The following is an 8,521-nucleotide window of genomic DNA, read 5'->3' on the forward strand; positions in this document are numbered from 1 at the left end:
CATACTATAAAATCATATTATCTCTTTATATTATAATAATAAAGATAAAAATAGATCATCTTGAGTAACTATAAGTAATCCCAGCCTTCCATTAAGTTACTAATCACTAATCTAGACCATCCATTTTTTCTAAACTTCATTATGACCTCATAAATAAACTACATGATATGTTTGATTATCAAATTACCCTCCTAAAATCGTTTTTGGGCGAAATAAAAGGAAAAATTAGGGTTAGCCATTCATAAACTACTACAACTAATCCGATCAATCGAGATCCTTTTTCAATGATTAACAATTCATGTTCAATCGACAACATCCAATCCGATCGTTTTCAATGATTAACAGGAAGATTAATCGGTTGTAGATCAAATACAACAAGATTGACCAGTTCTTATCAACAACCCTAACTTTTTCTCCAAATTCTCTCGAATCAATATCAGTTTTGAAACGAACAAGTTAGTTCTTTTTGTTTTATTTATAAAGCTTTTGCGTTATTTGTTAATAATCAGGTATTCATCATGAATTGATCATGTCTTGCAAATATTAGTTATTATGTTTACCTTTTGAACTATTCATTATACATCTTAAATTGTTTATATTAGGGTTTAATATGAAAATTTGTTCTTATGATGTTCTTGTGTTTGATTTGGTTAAAAGTATGTAAATTTCCTAATTTTAGTCATCAATATCGTATGCACCCATTTTTTTTATTCCTAACCAATTTAAATGTGATCTATTTGTTATGTAGCTATACGATTATGTTTCATGTACTGTTATTTTAGTTGTCGGTGGTGAGTTTTGTTAGGATTTTAAGATCTATGATTGGGTTTAAGGCATAACAGACTAATATTTCTATCATATCATAATTGGGTGAATGTATGATTGGGTTTAGTTGCAGTTGTTCTTTTGAAGTGGTGCAATGCTTCAAAGGGATATAAATAAGTAGGCTTTGCTCTGTCCGTGTTAAGGTCTTTGACAAAATAAAATCAAAGTTTAGCGCTCCCTATTATCAGTTAACAAAATCGGGCACATTGTCAAGAAAATATGTAGGGTTATGGTTTTTGCTGTAATTTAAGATTTGATCTTTAAGATTTTTTGTACTGTTGTAAACTGATACACAATATGTAAAAGACTAATCACGAGGTCTGTCATTATATGTGAAATATGCATGGCCCGCTAGAGATAAAATAAAAGTTTAAAACTCAAAACCCTTTAGATATTGTGAAAGAAAATGTTGGTATGTGCTTCTTTTATTTACATTCTTCTTATCATATTATCAGGCATACTAACCATTCGGATTACAATACACTGGTCGAGATCTAATCCATAGTCCACCATAGAGATGGTAGGAAAAAAGTTAAGAGCCTTGGTTGAAGGCATGCGAAGTGGTCAAGTGCTTGCGCTCACCTACGCTCAATCGATTACGTCGTTGGTGTTTAACAATCGATTATTTGTATAATCGCGCCTTGTGTTATGAATAATCGCATACCAGATTCAGGTATATATGCTATTATAAGTCATTGCAGATTTCAAACTTATTTTCCTCTCAAAATACAAACGACTATCTTCAAAATTAAAATTACATCTTCATATTAGAATTCGCATATTGTAATAGCACAATAAGAAGATATGGTTTGTTATTTAGGTTTTCATCTAAAACATAACCATCAGGTTTATATATCTTCTTAAATGATTATCTTGATGTCAATATTTAGTTTCACATATGTACAATGATAATATTTTCTTCACGTTGTATTGTCTAATGGTCTACTTTTGAAGCCAAAGTAGACTACCAGTACTATTTAAGGATGAATGATGTAACAAAAAGCTTATTTTCACATATTCTGTCTTATGTGTGAGAGGTGAAAAATTGATTGGGTCAAATTATAACCCGGTAATATGATAGACATAGCAAAATGATTGAGTCATCTATGTGACTATCTCCCGTTGTTTAATTAATTACTGTTTTCTATCTTTTTGACTTCAAATCTTTATTTTAGCTTAAGACCCGCGAACTTAATTTTTCAAAAAGCTTTGGGGCCTGTGACAAGTATTTTCTCAAGCTTTGCTATGCACCACAGTCAGTGAGCTCTTTAGTTACATTTACTTAACTCTTGTCTTACAAATCCCTTCTCTTTTATGTCTTCTCTTTTTAACACCAATTTATTCAAGGTGATGGTGACAGTAATGTTAAAATATTAGTACACTCATATAATTCTTTAGAGAATTAGGCCCTGTTTGGGTTACTAATCAGTTTATTTGAATATTTTTATTTCCTTTCTATTCTTTTTATGTTATACAATCAGGTCAGCTTTAGAGAATTTACTTTAATATTGAATTTGTGCTAATCTCAGGGTTTTTTGTTGCCTCATGAACTTCTGCAAATTTTAGGAAATCAAATAAAAATTTAATTTACGATTTACACTACTACAAGTGATAATCAACAATTTATTGAAACCATTGGTTAAGGTTCTGTTTTATCTGTCATATATACTAGATAAAGAAAGGTCCTTAAAAAAGCTTTTCTAATCATATTTAAGAAAATGATGTGCATACACATGTCATGGATCAAAAAATGGTTGCAAAATGTGTAATTCGCCTTTATGACTTGATTATCATGTTTGCAGATGAAACCTGGCATTTTTTTATCTGCAATATCCGAGTCTTTGGTTTATTAGGCTTGATTTACCTGGAAAGTCAGAGCTAGCCCTTTTAGTGATAACGTCTTCAAAAGTTGCTCTTACCCCGTGTACCAACAACCCCATTTGGCAAACCATTCAACTCATATGGTCACTTCTAGACTATTTCTGTAAGATCAGATCATAGTTTTTATCTGCTTAACTAACTTCTGTTTACTTTGTAGGCTATATTAAAGCTGAAGAATGAAAGTGAAGTTGATCATATCGATTTTGTGTGAAACTTTGGGAAGCAGCTTAAGGTCAATTTCATATTTGTTTTATATTTTATATGTATCAATATCGGGATATTGTATATGCTTCATGTAGTGGTGGAAAATTGGATGTATGGTCAATGGGTACGGTAATGGGTCATAAATGATCAATCTTATCTAATAAAGGGTTAAAGTATGCTCAGCCAAGAGTTGTCCTGCCTAAAGTTAATTTCATTTTCACATGTTAGATGGGGGTTTTCACATGATTCGTAATAGTTGTTGATACCATGAAGACGTGCGTCCTTATATATCTGTTCCTATTAAACATTTAAAGTTTTTACTCAATTTTTTGCAAACTCTGTATACAAAGACACATTAATTTGAACTCGAACGTAAGGTGCAACAAATTGCCATGAGTAAGATTTGAAACTCACTTGTGATTTAGCCACTAGACTTAGCTATACAATGCAGGTTGGTACACATGGGCATTCATCCTTCTATCACTCGAGATAATTTTTCACCAAATAGAGATAAAAAGGAAAAATTAAAAAATCAATAACTTTTGGTGATTTGGCAAAGCAGAGGTAAGAGACGTAGTTAAGTGTTATGGTTAAAAAATGGGATCTTTATAAATTTTTTGTTTATAGGAAGCTATCAAAAACTGGATTAAAAGTATCTAAAATTAATGGGAGACGGAGTATCTCAAGAATATAAGTGAATGGGTCAAATATAGCTTACAATGAAATATATTCTATCATTCTGATTTGTTTTGTTTTAATATTTTAGTATAATTCTACTCAAAAATGTGTAATGCATGTGAATGTTTTGTTGATTGTCTTCATTATATCAGAGTATGAATACATGGTGTCACAACACAAAGAGAATGGAAAGTTGAAAAGTAACAAAACGGAAACTTCTTTGCAAGAAGCTCAAGAAGAGTACAAGGAGATGGCTAAAGTTCGTGCATTACTTGTAAAGTCACTTAAAGATGGACAATTTCGTAGTATTGTGAAGAGGCTGATGGTCATCATGCTTCACATGTGCTCTTTTCTTAGGATGTTTCAAATTAGGTCTGGTAACACTGTTTTCTTTTGGTTGGGTTGGGCTGACAAAAAAAAAAAAAAAATACGTCAACTATGATGAAAAAGTATCATCATTTCAGTATTAAAAATTTTGTAACTACAATGATTTAGAATCTTATTGAGAAAAACCTTAGAGTAAATCGAATTTTCACAATTTAACTGATGGGTTAAAATAATCAATTTGATATAGTATGCCCACTTCATGTCACTATCTTCTATTTATAATACATGAATATAAAAGGGATAACCGCCTTGATTTTGAGGTTGAAATGGTAGTTGAAAAGGCTCTTCATAAGTATAAAATATGATGTTAAATCCGTTGAAATGCTGCGCTCGATTTCGAAGGTGTGTTGACAGTTGTCTATGTAATGTTTAGATCTTTTTAATTAGATGATTTTAACAGATAAATGATGGATCGATTGTTGTTGTTGTTGTTGTTGTAGGTTTCCTTTTGTGCCTCTAAAGTTGTTATTGTAAGGCTAATCTCACATGAAAGGTGGTATACATTGGGATGCAAACCTTGTGGGTCTATTGGTTCTAAATTTCTAATGGTGAAATGATATGGGAATGTTAAGAATTTTTGTCAAGTTAAGGAGGTATACCCAAAGTAAGTAAATTGTATCCAAATAGTATAAGTGATAAGTGCAAATGGATCATTTATTGAGTTGAATCAACATATCATCATTTATCATATTCTTTTTCCTGTCAGATTCTTTATTAAAAATGGTTGATACGGAGTATATATTACATTGACAATAATTATTCTTATGTTCTCTGTTCATGACGCAAAATCCTATTAGATTATGAACATCTGATAGGGTCACTCAAAACCAATTATTTCTGAAGCTTTTATTAAGATCAACATGTGTGCTATAATTACTTTATAAGCATGTGTAAATTGTAAGAAAGATTGGTAGAGTCTTGACCGAATATCGAAGGCAAGCAGAGATAGATTCAGAGGGTGAAGGGGTTGGTGAGTTTATCCCATGTAGTTATTGGAAGAAGGAAGAACTAAATAAGGGAAGTTTGTCCTACCCCCTCCTAGAGAGGTAATAATCGTTTCAACATCACAAGGAGCATTTACAACTATTATGAAGAAGTGAAAGATAGATAAAAAGAGAATGAAACCATTTAAGCTTGGAATTATTTGCTTTGGTACTACTTTATCCATTGTGTATCATGCAACTAAATAAAAATACATATACTTCATAATAAGGTTAAGTCAGTTACAACAAGTTTTCTTGAAAAATCACGCGAATTCGCGGGTCTTAAGCTAGTAAGTGGATTAATTTGAAACACTTAAGTAGTCCAAACTATTAAACTATAATCTCTAAAAATTTATGGGGTCCCATTATAATATTTAGTGGTGTCCTATACATAAAAATTAAAAATTTTATGATAAATTTCGAAAAACTAGTGGTGTCACAGGACCCGCGGGTCTTCACTTATAATCGCCACTGGATGCAGCATATCAAGCTTGAAGATGATCAAGTATGTACTGATTTACATTGTTATTTGTATAGTCATTTGATTGATGATTACGACCTGAATAATAACGACTCAGATTATAGGTTACTGTTTTGACTCATTTAGTTATGGATGGGTTGATTTATGTTATGAACTATTTTCAACAAGTCAAATGAGTGACATAAAAAGATAAGAAGAAGCTTAAATTGGAACAGTGCATAACTCATATATTGCCGAAGTTTTCTCTAACGCATAAAACATCCTAAACCGTTCAAAAAGTTTTAATCGTTATCACAATTATGATAAGCATGAATGACGTATTAGTTTTTGTTGGAAAATAGGGTTGTAAACGATAATTCCGGATTGATTCTTGAATCGTGAAACACTTTCCTAATTAAGTATTTCGACCCTACTTGCCTCGGGTTACACGAAATCTTAACTGGGATAAGACAAGAACGCAATTTGTCTCTAGGCAAAAAGAGATCAAATTATAATATTAGTGAGAATGTGATTTTTCTAGTATGTTCATTCATGAAAGCAAACTCATATCTCATATATATAAGAAATGAAAGGGTGCGATGAAAGGTCGCAACCTTTCAACAAAAAGAGGCAACCTTTCAACGAAAAGACGCAACTTTTCGTTAACACCTAATGGAAAATGGTGGAATTTTGAACCTTTTCAATACCACAATTTTCATACCAGTATCAAGTTAACTCTTACGGGCGTGTACTCCACACACTCCAAACCCGTTACTAAGTATAACTCAATTACCCTTGCTTTCAAGTAAATCACAATTAACTAAAATGCTTGTTGGTAACACTAAAATCACCAACAATTCCCCCCCATTTTAGTGTAATCCTTGATTTACTAAAACTTGAACAAATAGAACAAACCAATGCATAAATGAAAATGTTTCAGAAATTAAATTTTCATCTTAGTATATTACATCATCCAGAATTCGAGAATCGGGGTGTTTCAGAAATTAAATCCTTCAACCCATATGAAAACGAGAGAGTAATACACACATCAGTTTCTTACATTCGTCTAATACTAACTTGACACTATTATAAGCCATGTGTCCCAATCCTTCAGTGAACATATCGGCATCCTAAGTCCAAAGCTCCTTGAAGCGGCAAAACTTCATGCTCACATAGGTAGTTCTTTTACATCTTGCACCCGCATATGCAATTTTTCAAAAGAACTATTAAGAAGTTAAACTTCAACCTACCTCAACTTACGGGTCTAAACACATACTTTGGGATCAGAATATTTATATGTTTCAATCTTCAGAAAGTAAGCTTTCCACATTGAAATTCAGCTTCTAGCGTTTTACTAGAAGGGAATTGGGTGTCTCACTTTGGAAGATTTCGGTGGACTTCAATCCCACATCATTAGCCAACTTGTGCGCACTTAAGTCTCGGGCTAATTCTTTTATAAAGTGATTTACTCAAACTTTGTTACGACTTAACAAAATTTACATATATCACTCCATTCGTGATCAACTCACGAAACATAGTATGTCTAAGGCATAAGTATCTAGATTTTTCCTTGTACATTTAACTATACGCCTTAGCCAACGAATATCCCATAATTAGGAATCTAAATGGACATTATTCTCATTCACCTCGACTTCAATCAATTTTTCCTTTATAATCCTTATATCCAAGGACTTACTAAATTCTTATATGACCATAAGAAACTCGTACGTACTTAAAATTAATTGATTGATCAGTCAGTGTGTATGTCCACTTTTTACGGTCTCACCAATGTAAACATATAATTGGTACACCCTTGATAATGGATCTTTATTATCATTGTGCACACAATTAATCCTATTACATTATATATGAGATTATAAGTATAAACTTACCTTTGACAATTCACTTCTAGAACCAAGAAGTAATGACAATTAGTTTATAATATCAATAGTCTCAACATCAATCATTTGATCCAAGATACCTCATCTATATCAAGAGTAAAATCCAACAACTTGTAGACGTATCATCTTTTTGATCAATAGTAAACCCAATACAATTTTAATATGCCTTAATGATTTAAGATTGTGAAATAAACCATAGTCCATTGTTGCCTTTTACAAGTACTAAAAATACTTAAATCACATCAGAATAAATTATCCTAGACCGTGCTTAATCTTTCCAACTTGTACCATTTTGATAAATCATCAAATGGTTAATGGACATCCATCACCAATAAATAAAGATTTCATAGTCATTGTACTTTCAATCGATTTTCTTCATTGTTTTGATGAAGAAATCGCTATTAATACAATCTTTATTCGTCGAAAAATAAAAAATGATATTTAATGCAAATAACAAACACTAAGTTAATACCTAGTCATATGATCAGACGCGTGTTACTACGAGTTACTGTTAATCTGACAACACATCCGATCATGCCTTTTCAATTCTTTGAAACTACTTTGTGGAAAAACCATTAATCGTACAGTGAACATATTAATACTCGGTGTATCGTTCACCCGATTAACTTCCACATATCATTTTAGTGTTTTATTATCCAAATAAAGGAAACCAAATAAACACTCCGTAAAGGACAACACATATGTGTGTTCATTAACAGACATAACCGTCACAACCAGTATAACTTTTCTCTTTCTTTTCCTTTGAGAACTCAATTATTAATCATTTGAAAACACAAAATAAAACGTTTTCAACTTTCATCAAATTCCCATTAATAATGTCCAAAATTGATGAAAATTATCTAAAGATTTCCATTTATGAACAATACTGTACCAAAGTTATAGACAACCGTATGTCAAATGTTGCAACGGTTAAATCAAAAGTCAAAAGTAGTGTTCTTTTCACCAATAATGCATAGTAAGATTCATTTCAAGTTACTGAAATAATTCATGATATCCACACGGTATGCATTATGATATTAACCATGCATTTAAAACCACTGTGATCCCATATCTTGAATTAATTCATCATTGCTATCATGCAATTGTATTTTCCAGATTCGATTATAATAAATATTACTGTATGTAATAGATGCATTCCTGTATATCAATCATGGTATAAATTAAAAGGATGGATAGAAACG

General features: G+C 31.5%; 1 long non-coding RNA gene across 3 annotated transcripts; it reads left to right on the forward strand.

Annotated features, from left to right (window-relative positions):
- Window positions 1-249: 249 nt before the first annotated feature.
- On the forward strand, window positions 250-4,704 carry LOC139864172 (uncharacterized). 3 transcript variants are annotated; one of them, XR_011764470.1, is made up of 6 exons: window positions 250-455; window positions 1,281-1,498; window positions 2,001-2,789; window positions 2,864-2,938; window positions 3,741-4,317; window positions 4,416-4,704. It is a non-coding gene; the product is annotated as an uncharacterized lncRNA (long non-coding RNA). The 3 variants fall into 3 exon arrangements; XR_011764469.1 differs by having other exon boundaries at window positions 2,001-2,080; window positions 2,628-2,938; XR_011764468.1 differs by having other exon boundaries at window positions 2,001-2,938.
- Window positions 4,705-8,521: the final 3,817 nt, after the last annotated feature.

The sequence above is a fragment of the Rutidosis leptorrhynchoides genome, chromosome 1, assembly GCF_046630445.1.
Source record: "Rutidosis leptorrhynchoides isolate AG116_Rl617_1_P2 chromosome 1, CSIRO_AGI_Rlap_v1, whole genome shotgun sequence".
In the NCBI taxonomy this organism is placed as follows: Eukaryota; Viridiplantae; Streptophyta; class Magnoliopsida; order Asterales; family Asteraceae; genus Rutidosis; species Rutidosis leptorrhynchoides.